We start from the raw sequence: 15,894 nt of genomic DNA on the forward strand, positions 1-15,894 counted from the left end.
TCTTGGTGATACCATTTCAGAGTGTCTTATTTTTGTGTAATGCATCTGAATCTTCTTAAGTACTATATTATTTTATTATATTTGTGTTTGTATGATTCTTCAAGAATTTCTGTACTTTTGACTTTTGTGTTCTGACCTTTTAATCTCTGTTTGTCTCTTTGAGTAGTAGACTTCCTTAAATAATGTGTTATTTTATATATATAAGTGCAATCTGTCTCATATCTGGTTATTGTGGTATTCTTATCAGGATCCTTTGTGTTGTAAAAAACAGAGGAAGCTTGACCTTATGGAGTGAAGATTTAAAGAAATTATCAACATGATCTTAATATTCTCCTCAGCTTGACTAAATATTAGACAGTTGTTGCTGAGCATAGACCCCTGACATCTCTTTTCCAAGGTAAGTATTTACCTTAGAAAACTTAAGTTGTTCACTCATGATTTGGCTTTCTGTTTTTCTGTTATTGGTGTATAGGAATGCTTGTGATTTTTGCTAATTGATTTTGTGTCCTGAGACTTAAGAGAATAAAATACCTAGGAATCCAACTTACAAGGAATGTAAAGGACCTCTTCAAGGAGAACTACAAACCACTGCTCAATGAAATAAAAGAGGACACAAACAAATGGAAGAACATTCCATGCTTATGGATAAGAGAATCAATATCATGGAAATGGCCATACTGCTCAAGGTAATTTATAGATTCAATGCCATCCCCATCAAGCTACCAATAACTTTCTTCACATAATTGAAAAAAAAAACTATTTTAAAGTTAATATGGAACCAAAAAACAGCCCTCATTGCCAAGACAATCGTAAGCCAAAAGAACAAAGCTGGAGGCATCATGCTATCTGACTTCAAACTATACTACAAGACTACAGTAACCAAAACAGCATGGTACTGGTACCAAAACAGAGATATAGACTAATGGAACAGAACAGAGCCCTCAGAAATAATACCACACATCTACAACCATCTGATCTTTGGTAAACCTGACAGAAATAAGAAATGGGGAAAGGATTCCCTATTTAATAAATGGTGCTGCAAAAACTGGCTAGCCATGTGTAGAAAGCTGAAATTGGATCCCTTCCTTACACCTTATACAAAAATTAATTCAAAATGGATTAAAGACTTAAATGTTAGACCTAAAACCATAAAAACCCTAGAAGAAAACCTCGGCAATATCATTCAGGACATAGGCATGGGTAAGGACTTCATGACTAAAACACCAAAAGCAATGGCAACACAAGCCAAAATTGACAACTGGGATCTAATTAAACTAAACAGCTTCTGCACAGCAAAAGAAACTACCATCAGAGTGAACAGGCAACCTACAGAATGGGTGAAAATTTTTGCAATCTATCCATCTGACAAAGGGTTAATACCAGAATCTACAAGGAACTTAAACATATTTACAAGAAAAAAAATCAAACAACTGCATCAAAACGTGGGCTAAGGATATGAACAGACACTTTTCAAAAGAAGACATTTATGCAGCCAACAGACACATGAAAAAGTGCTTGTCATGACTGGCCATCAGAGAAATGCAAATCAAAACCACAGTGAGATGCCATCTCACACCAGTTAGAATGGCGATCATTAAAAAGTCAGGAAACAACAGGTGCTGGAGAGAATGTGAAAAAATAGGAACACTTTTACACTGTTGGTGGGACTGTAAACTAGTTCAACTATTGTGGAAGACAGTGTGGCGATTCCTCAAGGATCTAGAACTAGAAATACCATTTGACGCAGCCATCCCATTACTGGGTATATACCCAAATAATTACAAATCATGCTGTTATAAAGACACATGTACACGTATGTTTATTGTGGCACTATTCACAATAGCAAAGACTTGGAACCAACTCAAATGTCCATCAGTGATAGACTGGATTAACAAAATATGGCACATATACACGCTGGAATACTATGCAGCCATAAAAAAGGATGAGTTCATGTCCTTTGTAGGGACATGGATGAAGCTGGAAACCATCATTCTGAGCAAACTGTCACAAGGACAGAAAACCAAACACTGCATGTTCTCACTCATAGGTAGGGATTGAACAATGAGAACACTTGGACACAGGATGGGGAACATCACACACTGGGGCCTGTCGTGGGGTGGGGGGAGGGAGGCAGGATAGCATTAGGAGATATACCTAATGTAAATGATGAGTTAATGGGTGCAGCACACCAACATGGCACATGTATACATATGTAACAAACCTGCACGTTGTGCACATGTACCCTAGAACTTAAAGTATGATAATAATAACAGTAATAATAATAATAATAAAAGAAAATTCAAATTGTAAATTTTTTATCTCCCCCTTTTAAGAGTCTTACCAGTTTTACAATTTAAGAATGTCTGTGTTAAAAATTTATGTTGGATTCCTTTGAAATGTACCCATCAAAGATGATAGTGCTCCTTTCTCTGTTTGTGGGACTATAGAAGCCTGGCTTTAATGGGCACCAAATTCGGAAATGCTAATTGCTTAATAATAGAGAAAAAAAATGCAAACTTAGGAATAACTAACCTATCCCAATGATCATGCTCTCTAACATTCTCCAGTGTGTTCCCATTAGCTCACCCCAGGCCTTAAAATCTCTCCTGACTTTTCCTTCAGTAGACTTGAGTTCAATCATTCTCCTCTATTTTAGTAGTCTTGAGTGAAATCTTCCTTGCTTATTTAAATTTCTAGTGGTTTCTTTTGCCTCGTTATACAACTTTTTAATTATTACGCTAGACTCTGATGCTCTTCTTCAAACATGTTCCTGAACCTATCTGTATGATTGGTCAAATTGTTGCCTAGTCACACAAACCTTACAATCCTTTAAAATTACTGAATGCTTTTAAAAATTAGATAATATAAAAAACTACCAAGTAAAATGAGAGCCCCATCTTGTAACTCTTTTCCTCCAATCCCATTTGTTCAGTTATTTGCTATAAATATGCAAGCTTTTGTGCTGATTTGTTTTGTTTTGTGAAAATGTAGAATCATGCTAATCATATTTGTCTGGTATTTGTATGTGCTGATATGTCTTAGATATGTTTAATTTTTGAAGTCTTGTAAAATGATGCTTTTGAAATCCTTGCATGCCACACTCCCACATTAAATGCTGGTCGAAAGCAAAACACTTACCAAATTAAAATGTTGCATATATAGTCATAAAATTATCTTAAAGGAATGTTACCAACGGTCACCAAAAAAAAAAAAAAAAGAAAAAAAAATGTAATTCCCTTGTTTTATGAACTTTCACTTTGAACGGAGTTTTCTCTCAGGGCTTTTAAATTTCAGGTAACTCCAGCAGAAATAGAAAGATTTTATTAAACTACAGATGAACTAGTTGAAAACAATGGGCTCATTTGACATATTGATCATAATGGCAGCTTTTCAACATGACAAATTGGTCAAAAATGAACAGTTCTTTCTGGTCATTGATTTTCCATTATTTGAAATTTTGTGCATCATAAGGATGCATTTGTAACTTTTATGCACCTTGAAGTATTTTAAAACTTTTATCATTTGTGAAATTGATGGTGAGGGGACTAATACGTCTTTTTTACGAACTCTGGAAAAGTTTGGAAAATTTTTCGTTTCTTAGTATTTTGAAACAAGTTTCCTTAACATGTCACTGAATGTGCATTAAGGTTGCACATACTCCTTTCTGTAGCTTCAATCTTGAAAGCAGAAATTGTTTAAACTTGTAATAATATAATTGACTGTAAGGACAAAAATCATGCTTAAAATATTGCTGAAAAAGTCTGCATGGGAGTAAAATATATATGTAACGGGAAGAGATGAATACATGATTAAAATAAATGAAGTGGACAGTATTGACAGAAAATGAATTAATTTTAACTTTAGAAAATAGAAAATGCTATTCCAATTGTTTTTAAAACTTAGAAATTTGCCTTTAAACAGTCACTTGGAGCTAGAAATGAAATAAAAATTCACAAACACAAACAAAACAAGCATTATATTTAAGAGACAATTAAAATAAAACCAGAAAGGTAGAAAGGTACAGAAATGTTAAAATGGATAATTTGAAACACCTCTGCACAAAATTAGTAATATGTGCAAGTAAATAATCAGTGTCTGGAAATACATTTGCCATTTTAGGTTATTCATTTATAAACCTATCAAACATTTTAAATTTATTGTATAAATCACTTAGCAATTAGTGTACATGATGCCTAATTGTCCAAAAATACCCCTAACTATATTTGCTATTTCTATGGAAGTAATGAGATCGTCTCTCACATTCATGACAAGAAAAAGGTATACATTAACATCTCCATTGGAGAAACTTTGCCTACATTTGACATATTATTTTAAGTAATAAAATGGATTTAACTTTGGTCTATAAGTTGAATTGTATCTTTATAGACAGCATTACATATGCAATAAAATTAATTAAAATTAAGTTTCTTGGAACGATTGTTTCCAGACACTAATGAACAGATTTAACTCACGTTTATGATTTGGTGTTTGTCAGCAATAGCAGAAGTTCCTATTATCTATGTTGGTGCTCTTGTTTTCTTCTAGCTGCTGGAACTGGCAGCACATCACAGAACAGACTAACAATGGAACTATTTTGGGCAACTTTGTCATTAGGAGACACATTATAATTTCCAAAGAATGCTCCTTTTAATTAAATAGCTAAATAAAAGAGATAAATTTATAAAACTCTTAGAAGAAAATATGGGAACAAAGTTTTGTGACCTTGAGTTATGCAATGGATTCTTAGATATAGCACTAAAAGCAAAGTACAGAAAATAGAATAGATAAATTGAATTTTATTCAAATTAAAGATGTCTGTACATCAAAGAACAGTATCAAGAAAGTGAAAACACAGTCTACTGAACGGGGTAAAATATTGACAAATCATATATTGAATAACGGTCTTGTATACAGAATATATATTGAACTTCTCCAACTCAATAATAAAATAATATATAACCTAAGTTTTTAAAATGAGAAAGGATCTAAATAGATATTTCTCCAAAGAAGATAGAGGTACAAGTGGACAATAAGCACCTGAAAAATGTTCAATATTGTTATTTAGTAGAGAAATGCAAATCAAAATGACAATGAGATACCATTTTACATCCACTAGGATGGCTATAATTTAAAAAGACAGATAATAAGAAGTGGTTGAAGAAATTGTAACTCTCATTCATTGCTAGTAGAAATATAAGATAATGCAACAGTTTGGAAAAGAGTCTATCAGTTCTTCAAAATTTGAACATAGGGTTGTCATAAAATCCAGCAATTTCATTCTTATGTATGAAGCCAAAAGAAATGAAAACATGAAAAGCTTGTACATGAATGTTCATAAAATCATTCTTCATCATATTCAAAAAGACCCAAATGCTCATCTACTGGTGAGTGAATGAAATGAAATGAAATGAAGTGTTGGCTATCATCCTCCCAAAAAAGAATGCTCCTTTTAGAAACAGGAAAAAAAAAAAAAAAAACTATTCAACTTTAGATAAAATGAAATGATTATTTAAAATTAAATTAAAGACAGAATTAAGGTAAACACTCTATCCTTAAAATGTAAAACTACTTTCATAAATCTTCAACTGTTTAAATGAGATTAATTTCTAAGTGGTCATTATGAGAAATATTTTCTTTCTGAAAAAAAATTTACTTAAAACCAACCAGATATAACAGAAAAGCACTTTTATTCTTTTAATAATTATATATTTTATTTAAGTAACCTAATACATTCAAACTTGTCACTCTATATAAGTAAAATGTAGAAATTCCAGATCACCCTTTATGTGGCCCTGTTGCTTTAGTGTAGTAAGTTGAACTGACAAAGAAAACATTTCATTCTATAATAAGAAAATGTTAATCTAAGGAAAGTTTAAAGGAAAATGAAATGTAATTTGCCAGTGAATATTGTACTCACTCCCCTGTATTATTATTATTAATTTTTTTTGAGACACAGTTTCACTCTGTTCCCCGGGCTGGAGTGCAGTGGCACAATCTTGGCTCACTGCAACCCCCACCTCCCAGGTTCAAGCAATTCTTCTTCCTCAGCCTCCTGAGTAGCTGAGATTACAGACGTGTGCCACAATGACCAGCTAATTTTTTTTTTTTTTTGTATTATTTGTAGAAATGGGGTTTCACCATGTTGACCAGGCTGGTATCGAACTCCTGACCTCAAGTGATCTACCCATCTGGGCCTCCCAATGCACTAGGATTACAAGCGTAAGTCACTAAGCCCGGCTCCCCTACATTATTAGTAAAGCATGTTTGTATACTACCTAAGAATGCAGTTTGTTTTCATTTTAATCTTAGTGTTATTATATACTCAATTCTCAAGTGCTTATCTCAAGTATATATTCTATTGTAAAAATATTTTAAGGAAAATAATTTATAACTTTGGCTTTCTTGAGAAAGCAAACAAGAAGAGTCTAACATAGAATAGACCCTCCCTAAATAAGAAGAAAGTGGAAAAACTAAAAATGGCATAACTAGGTAAATCTCAGGGCTCTATGGCCTGTAACCCATTAGAAAGGTTTCTCTAGCAACTATCAGCCTGAGAGAAGCAAATTCTTTCAATTTGAAAAGAAGAAATAATTAATTAAATTTAAATTTACCATTAAGAAATTTTTAATTAAAAATAAGTTGTGTGTATGCATGTGTGTGGTATACTCTAATTTCTATTTATCTGTCTAGATATAACACTTTAATAGTATATATAGGTAGATATAATACTGTATATTCTTGCTCCATGGTGACTGCAATCCATTTTGATTATTGCAAATCACAAACAAAAATAGGGAAAATAATAGGTTTTCTAATGTTAGCCACTTCTTAGTGTTGTTTAATAAATAAACTTTGGTTATTCTACTTAAAAACTGATTAAGTTCAGAGCCTAATTTTCTCCACAGATTTATTGGGTGTATTAAGCCATTTGAAAGTTTTCTGAAATTTCATAAACCTTAACTAGTTCCAGATACAAACCCCAATTTTAGCTCTAGTTTGAATGGGACTTTTCCATTCAGTCTGGTAGTCCTTGCAGAAAGGTATTAGTACATCACTCCTGTGAAACACTGAATGTGCCTCTTTCAACAGTTCACCAGAATTTCAGCCCGGTATTGGTGTACTGCTAAAAGTTATTGCTTTAACTTTTCAAATTTTAGGCCTTCCAAACCTACCTTATAACATTACATGAGATGGTCAGTAGTACAGGGTATTGAATTGATATTTTAAAATAAAAACATGACAAATAAAGTCTTCAACTCCATGCTTTTAAAACTCTTGAAAATATCCCCACCTATATGATATTGTCTTTAAAAACATGTAATCAACCAAATGGAGGTTCTACTAACCTTGTTTTTGAGTGGAAAGTCTCCCACTCTTAAGGGGAGTGAACAGACTTTCTTCTACCCTTACAAAGAGAAGCGTCCATTACCAGGCCCTAATAGCATCTGTTGTCTTTTTTAGATGCTCATCATATGTAATAGCATTACATTTTAAATATTCACTTAGGTAATTCTTATTTCTAGCAATATCTATTGCCTTTTAACCCTGCACCTATTAAAGCTGAACCACTGATTTCTTATGGGAGAGGGCAGAACATATCAAAGAAAATAGAGTACAGCTTTGATCTCTAAAAAAGTCTTACAAAACAGGTTAGTAGAGACAATAGGAACAAATAACATAATAGCAAGAGCCATTCACATGAGAGAGAAAAGCATATTCTGAATTCCAAAAGTTGAGTATTGAGTCAACTTTAGAGTTCTTGAGTCATAGCTGTTTTCGTTTTGTTTTGTTTTCTCAAAGTTGTAAGATAAAAGACTAGAGGTCAGCCCCCATCCCATAACATTTTGAAACATTTCCCTGTAACTAGAAGCTATATCATAAAAAAGCAAAAGAGATATGAATGAAGAAGGCCTTAGACTGATATTTCTTAACTGCAGAAACAGGCAGAATTCTAGGTTGAAAATCAAACAAAACTGAACAAAATTAAGTCTATTTTCTTTTGCTGATTTTAAATCTGAAACAATGAGAACTTTAGCTTTGTAAATATGTCTGCCTTTAGAATTTACATGCCTAGTAGAGGTAGTCACTTCTTAAAATGTTATCATGTAAGATTACAAAGCAATAAAAATTATTTTTGCCACAATATACATGACGTAATTGAATAATTAAAATACAAACAGGTATTTGATTAAGTGTCAACTCTGAGCATGTTACTAGGCTAGACAGTCTGCAAGTATTATTTCTGAATTATTCATTTAACTTGTAGCTTTCCTGACCTTGTAAATGTGATTTGTTAACAACAAATATCATTGTTTAGGTTTTGGGTTTGCATATTTTTTGTCAGATTCATGTGCCATGGTGATTTTAAGAAGGCATTATTCCTGAGATACTTTGGACCAATAAAACATTCCTTTTTGTCCATCTACTCATTCCTGACATATCTCATTGCTATTGCTGAATCATGTTTAGCCTAACGCTCCTCCTTGCGTATTTTAATTTTGGCCTAAAGGGTTTTTTGTACATCGTGAACTGTAAGAATTGGGGGTGTAAACAGATGGTAACCTACTCTTTTGTCAATCACCAAGTTTTGGCCAATCAAATGTAGCCAACTGTTCAGACTGTGTTTAAATACGGCAAATGCTGAGCTGTCACAAATCCAACTGTTTCTGTTTCTCACTTCCATTTTCTTTACCTCACTTTACTTTTTCTGTCCATAAATCTTCCACCATGTGGCTGCGCTGGAGTCTCCCAGCCTACTATGGCTAGGAAGGTTGCCAGATTTGCAAATAGTTCATTGTTCAATTAAACTCCTTTAAATTTAATTCGGCTGAAGTTTATTTTTTATCAGATGGTGTCAGAGGTGGGATCTGAAGTAGAGCTTCCAGCGACCCCTAGGAGCGCTGAGTGACTGAGTGAGGTATCCACAGGACCCATTTGTATCTGTTGATCTCTTGGAGCAGCAAGGGATCCTCATAAGTTCTCTCTTGGATTTCAGAGCTTCACAGATTTGTGTTTTGAGCTCTCTGAGTTTCTTTGAGAAAATTTGTGTTTCAAACTACGTTTGGAAGTCATAGCAGAAACTGGACTGGGTCTGGGATCAGATTTGATATGATAATTAACTGGCTTAGACCCAGTCAGAGTCCTCTAAATTTGACTGGGCCAGAAAGAAACTGGTAGTAAATGGCAATATTGCAAGGGGTGTAAAATTCGGCTTTTGGAAATTTGCAAGGATTTTTGTGTTCTACCCCTGTGTTTCATTTTTCTTGTGCACTTAGGTAGGAAAAAGTTAATCAAGGGAACCTGCAAGCAAAGCCAATATTTTAGGTAAGCGTGGGATCTTAATTTCTGAAGAACTGAGTTCCTTCCAGCTTATACGTGCCTAAGTGTTAGGCCTCGGATGTAGCAAAGTCTTACAGAAGTGGTGAAATCTTACTAAAGATAACTTACAGTGGAATGTTCCAAATGAACAAAACTGCACTGAAGTGTATTCGAAAATGAGAGTTTCCAAATTAGTCTCATCTAGGAATGTCTATCGATAAGCAGAAACTTCTAAAAAGATTTCGGTATTTTTATTTGAAGACTTTATGAAAGGCAAATAAAAAGCTTGAGAAACTAATTGATTAAAAAAAAAATTAAACCTGTTAACTTTTTAGCTTAGTTACTATCCAGATCCAAAGGAAATAGACTGCAGCACCAATTGACTGACTTTGGGTAAGTAATGGTACATTTTTCCTGGGTAAAGGATGGGATTGGGTTAGAGGTCCTCCTCTCAGTAAAGTCTCTCTTGGTTAAAAATTGATTTGGCACTATGGGATTTTAACTGCTATTCTCTTTGGATTAATCTGCCTTGCACTTTTTGCTGATGACTGTGAGTGAGAGGATTAGGCATGTACAGAATCATCAAATATGGGCAGCTCTTTCTCCTCAAAAGGGGAAACATGAGAGGTAATTGTACTGCTGGAAAAGATCTCTTTGTAACTGACAAATGGCCATCTGAACTTTGATTCAGTATTGCTGCAATGGATGGTTGTTTCTCTTGTCTCCCTGAGATCCTCACCTTCCCTGCCCTGCTGCAATCAATGCTTCTCTCTCTCCTTCTCTTTCTCACTCCATGTCTTTGCAAACTCGTTGTGGGAATGGTAAAAATCACTATTTCTTGCAAAGTTTTAGTTAATGAGGAAAAGAATTTGAGATGCTAGTCTCAAGCTGTAGTGAATCTAGTGTACTGTGTGCTGTGAATTTGTCTTTCTGTGTCATTCTGTCATGGAGTGGTACCTTAGGATAGAACATGGGCTTAGGACCCCATAAGCTTGCTGTTCAAGATGGCCCAGCAACTGCTAAGTAACAAACTTTGCTGCAGGTCCCTGAAACAAACAAAAAACTGGATGAAGTCTTCATCTTGTTTTATGTCCTTGGGAACTTGGCCTTGTAACCATGTGGTAGTATTCTCTCTTGGTCTCTGCCATCTAGGGAACAGGAATTTTGGAGTTCATGTCATGGTTAACTCTAAAAATTATCTTGAGTAGTTATAAGCCATTACAAGCTCAAAATTGATTTCCCTAGTCTTTTTCTGGGAAGGGCGATGGAAACTGCCCAATACTGTAGTTCAGCAGCTAAAGCTTTGCCATTTTAAAATGGTGGCTTGGGTTCAGTCCTGGCTTAGGGAATGAGTCTTTTCTGGTTGGTTATCTGTGTGACCTTTATTTTTATTCTTTTCTCCTCCACAAGCCATCTTGAATTTTTCTTTCTCTGAGCTACCTTTGGAAATTCTAGTTCTTGTGAAAACTGTTAACCACCTCTTTAAAAATACCTCAATACCGCATACACTCATGGTTAAGTCATAACCTTAGTTGAGACTTGTTGCTTTCACCTATGAGGTTACCTTTGGTAAACTTTAAAAGCAGAAATATTGGCCCTTTGGCCTAGCTAGAGTTGGGTAATAAAAATATCTAAAAGGACTTTTTAAAAGAGTGCTGTGGTTAAAGGTCAGCTTAATTAAAAGTGGATATCTAAATTATATATATATATTTAAAAGGACTTTATGTTTTTTTTTTTTTTTTTTCCTTTTCTTAAATCTGCTTTTTTACTGGGAAAAAAAGGTCATTTTCTTCTCAGTTGACTGAATTGTTTTTCTCCATTTTGTCTTGCTACTCTTAATGCATGTGAGAGGATGTAAGATAACTTCAAATAGTCTTGGACTCCTTAGGAAAAACAGAAGAGGCACCACAGACCCAATTTTAGGAAAAACCTCTGTTTTCCTCACAAAACCCCAGCAATTCAAAGCAAATAGATCCCTTTTATAAACTAAAGCTAAATATACTTTAGGGATGGCTAATGGCAGTTATGGGGGAACACAGAGCTCTTTGCACCTTTGGGTCAAGGAAGCAAGCTCTTGGCCACCTAGAAAGCATGGAAATGTCCCCACTCCCACTGAGAGAAGACTGCCATGGGTGATGGGATAATCACAGAATGGGGTGATAAGCTTTGGGTTGCTTTGCAATAAAATGCATGGTAAAAGCATTGCACTGTCTTCTTCCATAGCACTTCCCTCTTTTGGGGGATCCAGGATGAGATATATAAATGGGAAACTTAATTTGTGGGATCCGTTTTTTCCTTCCATCTGTACCTGCTTATTAGGCTCTAGAAACTGCACGTTTTCCTAGCTATCTTCTTCCACAGACTCCACCCTAAAGTGAGTAATCCAATTAAGAAACTTAAAAACTGGCAAATGAAACATCCTACAGCTACTGGATCTTCTCCTGTCTTTCTGTGTAGTTGTATATGTATTGTGTGTGTGATGTTTATATAAAAGAGTTCTAATTAATTGGCTTAAAGAAAAACAAGTGCTTTAACATTTTGTTAGAAAAATAAAAATTAATACCTTTTAGTTCATGTCACCTTAGTAAACTTTAGCAAACAAAGAGTTTTAAAGATTATTGGTAAAATAAAGAGATTTGCTCTAAATTAGGCAAGGTAGATATTAGGTTTACTATTTGTTTTAAGGTCATAAACTGCTTTGACTTCTGAAAACTGTTCAACTTAAGTGCTTCAGAGCTATTAGATTCTAAATAAGGCCTGGGGCCATGTGAAGTTACCCATACCCCTGACTATGCTGAAAAGAGTCAGACCTCATCTGCACTTCCGTATGGTGTCCTAGGCTCCACAGCTAGAACATGATAAAAATGACTTACCAGGTTTTTCAATAAAATTAAAAATTGCTAAGAGTTACCATTATAACATGTAGTAGAAATTACTGAAAAATATTTTTACATGCAAGGTGTGTGAGGAGAAGTTAAAAGGGTTTTTGGTAAAATATTATAAGAAGGCAAAGGAATATAAATTTTTTGCATAGTTTAGAGGGCTAAAGGATTGTTTTAAAATAGATAAGATAAAGCTAAAGGTTGTGGAAGGTTTGTAAAAAGAAAATAAATCTTATAAACAAAATCCTGTGTGTGAACATATTGGTTAAATTGAAAGGGGTATTGTTCGGTTTTTCTGTAAATTGAACCTTGAAAAAAAAGCTCAGCAGGGTCTTCTTAGAGCACTGATCAGCTCTTTAACAAAAATTTGTAAAAGGTTATAAAAGGCTTATCAGAATCTCACCTTATGGTCAAGCCGATTAAGATTGAATCAATTTCTCTGTCAGGTTTTATTAAAGATTGGCATTGATGTTAATAGCACTCTAAAGAAATGGTGAAATTTGACTTTCTTGAACAAAATTTTCATGTAATATTAAAGGATAATGAAAGGTTTTTGTTTGCTTTTTGAATAATTTAGCAAAAGAGGAGAAAGACGAGAGGCAAATTGTTTGAAAAGCTAAGTCTTCCCTCTATCAATGAGTAAAGGGTTTTGACTTTTTAAACATTTTGAGTCATAATTTTGGATAAATGAATGACTTATGGTGACCTGGAATTCTATTTCATAATATCAAGTGTTTTAAACCTTTAACATATTTGGTAGGCTTCCTAAAATCAAATTTCAACTTCAAAATGGTCTTTTCTGACCTCTAACTTTGGGATACTACAGAGGGTCCCTGGAGCATCCAAAAGAGAAGTAAGCAGGATTATTTGACATGATAAGTTACATGGAAAGCACTGTCAAAATAAAAAAATAATGTTTAACCTTCTTCAGGTTATATGTTAGTGATTGATACTAATATGTGTTCCAAAATTGTACAGAATTTCTAAAATTTTAATTTCTGAGTATGTTATCAATCATAATTATTGTTATTATGTTAAGTTATTGTAGATCACAGAAAAAATCACATTTCCTTGTTAATTGTGTTTTCAACTATAACTATTTAAAGTCATTTCCACAGTTAATTGTTTAATGCTGATGCAGATTCTGAAAACTTCACATGCACACAAAATCCTGGAAAATGGTGTTTTTTAGGAAGTTCATGAAATAATATAATGGACCCTGAAAAGCACTCTTGAATACAGGTTTCTAGTAATTTTAGAATCATATCATTTGGACTGGGTAAAAATTCCTGGAACTTTAACAAAAAGACTGACTTTTTAATAAAACTGCTAACCCAAGTAGAAAAAAAATTAATTGAATACCAAGAAAATACTTTGCCAGATGTTCATGCTAAATCAACCGATACCGAAATTGTTTAGATATACAATTTGAAGGAACTCCATGTTCTAAGTCAAATTGCCTATGATAACTCAACAGTCATCAGTACTATGTACTTAAATTGGAGAAACAACTGGTATTCATGAGAACATAAGGCCAATGTTAATTAAGCATGGACCAGGACAGCCACCTTCTCTTTCCTGAGTCCTTAAATATTTCGTTATTAAAGATTGTACATTCTGTGACTCATCATGGAAAAGATAAAGTGATTCATATTAAAAACATTGGTTTGGTGATTTCTAAATTGCTAAAACAGTTTATGACTGATGTTTGGTTTGTCAAATCCATATTCCTGGGAAGACAATCAAAGCTGCAGTTACATTTGACTACCCAATGAGCCATTTAAACATTTACATAGAGATTTCATCAATTATAATTTTCAATGCAGGTTTTCTGGTTGTAGAAGGGATTTCCCATGCAAGCAGGCAAATGTTATAAAAGAAGATTATTATGCCACAGTCTATTTTCACCAGATAAAGAAAGCTTTTTATAGCTCCCTGAGGACAACGAACCCCTTTGCAATCTAGAACAAAAAGATTGAATCTTCTGAGAACATCAAAAGAAGACTACCCTTGCCATCCACACTACAGCAAAACTTCAGGACCTTGAACCTTGGGTTCATAACCTCACAACTGAGAAGTGTTCCTCCACACTCCTGGATGTGAACACCTATCAGGGTACATCAGTTTAAGGTAAAGCTAACCAGGGAAGCTTCTCCCCAGAAGGTGATGGCGTCCTTGATGTTAATAACTTTTCCCAAGGTCACAGATCAAGACTTCTTTAGAATCATGAGATATTTATCTTTGAATATTTTTCTCTTGTTTATGCCTCTATGAAAAACAGAAGTGAAAACATGGTCTGTCGTATGTGCTTATGGGGTATACTTTTATTTATAAAGGATTTTGCAGCCGGCATGAATAACTTAATACCTCGATAGCTGAAAGATGAAGGCCCAAAGTAGGTGAGAAACTTTAATGGTACATGCATTGCCTTAAAATCAGTCAGAAACAGAACATTGTTCCACTCCTCTTAACCCCTATCATGGGTTAAACAGAACATTGGCAGGAGATCTTCACTCTTCTAGAAGGGCATCATTTGTTAGTTACTTTTTCCATGTGTTGGAGTAAAAGCAGCAATGATTAGAAATGTATCCCTCATGGTAGGCTTTATAGCAGATTCTACTGTAAAGGGTATGGTTACATAACAGACTTTAAATTCTTTTGTGAAAGTTATGCCAAACAATTCAATTGCTCTAGATTACTTACTGGCTAAACAAGAGTATCTGTGCAGCTGCTGGTACTTGTGACCTATTAAAAAAATGCATCAAATGGAGATTATAGAGATTTATTTGTAGGGGATTAATGAAGACCTAGAGTCTTTAAGATAAAGAATTTCATCTTTATCTAGTTCATTCTTTGATCTATTTTATTTTAGACGGGTTGGTTTTACGGGGATTCTGGATAAGGAGCATACTCCAAACTCTTGGTATTACCCTCCCGACAGTCAGAATAGTAGTCTCCCTGTGCTCGGTATTCTCTCAAATTTTAACTGTTTGCATGCAGCCATGTTTAGAATGTCAAATGGTCTCTCTTCAGCCGGACTGACAAGAGCTAAAAGAAGTGCGTGACCATGAGAGCACCATAACCTCTGAATGATATGCTGAGAATGGAAACCCAAAAACATGGTAACTGAGAGTGGTGCTAAGATCCTATGTTTTGGTCACACTCACACCTACCTGGCCACAAAGGGGGATTTTTACTACAAAATTAGGGGAGGCCATTGTTTTGTACTGAACTCATACGCTTGGCCCCAACAGACCAGACCAAACTAAAATGGAGTTGCTCATGCTAAATGTGACATAGTCAAACTAAGACTTTAAGGAAACACATAGGTCCTAGAACAGACCAGATTTTGCTTTCCTCCTGTAAACAGGACATTCTAGCATAAGGAGGTACCCTCTACTCAGTCCTTGTTCCTACCTTGCAAAATTCACTATTCTACTGTTTACCAGTAAGTTTTAAGACCAAAGGTGATAGTGACATCATTGATTAAAGTTTCGGTCAATCTCTCAAAGTTAAAAAGATGACCAAAAGGGGAGAATTATTAAATCAAGTTTAGTCTAAAGCCACCTCCTTACATAATTTAAGTTCAGCCTAAAAGTTTTTCTGTACATCGTGAACTATAACAAGTGGAGGTGTAAACAGACCGTAGCCTACACTTGTGCCAGTCACTGAGTTTTGACCAATGAAAGGTAGC

This window comes from Papio anubis, chromosome 3, assembly GCF_008728515.1.
Source record: "Papio anubis isolate 15944 chromosome 3, Panubis1.0, whole genome shotgun sequence".
NCBI classification, from domain to species: Eukaryota; Metazoa; Chordata; class Mammalia; order Primates; family Cercopithecidae; genus Papio; species Papio anubis.